Source organism: Ursus maritimus, unplaced genomic scaffold, assembly GCF_017311325.1.
Source record: "Ursus maritimus isolate PB19 unplaced genomic scaffold, ASM1731132v1 scaffold_32, whole genome shotgun sequence".
Taxonomy (NCBI): domain Eukaryota; kingdom Metazoa; phylum Chordata; class Mammalia; order Carnivora; family Ursidae; genus Ursus; species Ursus maritimus.
Genome location: NW_024425786.1, coordinates 4,490,283 through 4,492,226, shown reverse-complemented (window position 1 = coordinate 4,492,226; position 1,944 = coordinate 4,490,283). Strand labels below are relative to the sequence as shown.

Here is a 1,944-nt window from a genome sequence, read left to right as displayed (position 1 = left end):
CTGCTGAAATATTATTCAGTGGATCTGGAGAGGATTGTGTGGGTTTATAAATCTGCTTTTTATCTGAGAACGAATGGTTTTGGAAATTAGTGTCTTTTTTCCCCCCGCCTCCCAGAACTTCTCGAATCATTCCACTGGCACATGGCTTGGGACAGAGTGGTATAACCCCCAGTCCCAGGGCCCAGCCCTGTCACAGGTTACTCCCTCCCAGGAGCCGCCTGAGGAGAGGGGAAGCATGGGGCGGGGACTGAAAGGACCCTGGCTCAGGTACTTGCCAAATCCCCCGGAGCTGGGAGAGCGAGGCCAGCCGGAGCTTCGCTTGCTCTCACGTCCGCGGCCAGCAGGTGGCGCTGCTGCTCTCACACCCCCTCCCGCCCAACTCCCTACACCCAGGGACTCTCCTGTCTGCTCGCAAGACCCTCTTCCTTCACTTGCCTCTTTTGTGGATGCAGAACATTTCAGGAGCCAGGATGCTCCTGAGCAGCCCGGTCTGTTGACTTCAAGTCCCCGACGAGCCAAGAGGCCCTGGCTCGTGGTGGTCCTGACAGCTCCTCCCCCCCTCCCCCCGCAGCTATTGCTAAAATCAGGCTTCGCTCCTGGTGGTGGTTTCGGAGTAATCGCTAATACCCCCTTCCTCCAGTTTTCAAAACAGTTCAGGTTGTCCAATTCTGTAATATTTATCTCCATTTTAAAAAGTTTTTCTCCGAGCTGCTGCTCTGAATGTAAATCGTGCAATAAGCGTGGCGTGAACTCTCTGACTTTGGACGCAGCCATGTGTTCCCTCCACGGCAGGTGGCTCTTTGAGGCACCGATTCTCTTAATTTTGTCTGAAACGGACTGTACAGAGGCACTCTCTTATCACAATAAACCTTTCCTGAAAACTGGGGACGGTGTTTCAGTGCATCTGTAATGTTCATGGTCAGGGCTGAGCAGAAGACATAAGTGCCCTCCTCACGCCCTCGTTCCATCCTCTAGCCTTCACTACTGAAACCACGTTTTTCACCGTGAGGCTGAACTTGAAGCCGTGGTTCAGTTTTCCACATTAGACCTCTGCCTGAGAAACAAAGTCCGGAGCCAGGAGAGGACTTTGGCTAGGATCCCTGTTTTCCCGGAGGTGGGCTACTTTGGTTTGAGTGTTCCCAGATCCAAAAAATCACCTCTCAGGTTTTTCGGATCACTGAGGACACATCTTACCAATGGCTGCATAAAATCGAGCTGAAGCCCGGAGGCTCACAGCCGCTGCAAAACCCACCCCGATTGCTTCTCTCGCTTTACGCCTTTTGTCCCAAAAGTGAAAATCCTCTTCAAATTTCTTCAGCTTAGGGAAAGCAGGCGCTAACGTGGGTCTTTTGTAAAAGCAAATGATGTACCGCGCTCTCGAGAAACGGGCACCTGCGCTCGTGTTTAAGTAAAGGAGGAAACCCCGCAGCGCAGGAAGACACTTTATTCCGCCGGCCGCTCACCCGGCCGGAAAGGAGGCCTAGAACCGAGGCGGTCTCAGCCACTCAGCGCCCGCTGTCCAGACGGTGCAGCGACCACTCCTGCTGCCTTGGCTCCGCCGTCACCCCTCTCGTGTCCTTCCTGGGCCCGGCCGCCTCTCAAGGAAACGCACTCCCCACCGGGGAGCGCCCGCCACCCCGGCTCGGGACGCCGCCTCACGCTGCGGTCTGAAGACCCCCACCCAGCTTGCGTTGAAAGGACAGCCGGCACGGTCACCTCCAGGAGGACCGGGTTCGTCTCGCTCACGGTTCCGTCCCGTCCCCGGCTGACGCGGCCACACTTGCCCTGAGGTGGCCGGTGGTGCGCCCGGCCTGTCGCGGTCACTCCGCATGTCAGCGGCGGGACTGCAGGGTCCACGGCCGGAGCCCCCGAGCCGCTGCCCCAGCTCCCGGAGGCTCGGACGAGAAAGCCTGGCCGACCCGCTCAGCTCTGCTGCTCCGGCCC

General features: G+C 57.5%; 2 protein-coding genes and 1 long non-coding RNA gene across 4 annotated transcripts in view; 2 read left to right on the top strand and 1 right to left on the bottom strand.

The window, feature by feature from the left end:
• DNAJC11 (DnaJ heat shock protein family (Hsp40) member C11) overlaps positions 1 to 217 on the top strand; it is a 73,357-nt gene extending 73,140 nt beyond the window's left edge. The window contains exon 16 of the mRNA XM_040645724.1: positions 1 to 217. This exon is cut by the window's left edge and continues 540 nt beyond it. The gene's annotated coding sequence lies outside the window, so the exon portion shown is untranslated.
• A 9-nt stretch (positions 218 to 226) lies between these two features.
• The window catches only part of LOC121106398, a 1,973-nt gene continuing 255 nt past the window's right edge, over positions 227 to 1,944 (top strand). Inside the window, exon 1 of the long non-coding RNA XR_005839009.1 lies at positions 227 to 657. This is a non-coding gene — a long non-coding RNA (uncharacterized LOC121106398). The remainder of the gene's footprint in view (positions 658 to 1,944) is intronic.
• THAP3 (THAP domain containing 3) overlaps positions 1,429 to 1,944 on the bottom strand; it is an 8,078-nt gene continuing 7,562 nt past the window's right edge. For both annotated transcript variants that reach the window (XM_040645725.1, XM_040645727.1), the window contains one exon: positions 1,429 to 1,919. The gene's annotated coding sequence lies outside the window, so the exon portion shown is untranslated. The remainder of the gene's footprint in view (positions 1,920 to 1,944) is intronic.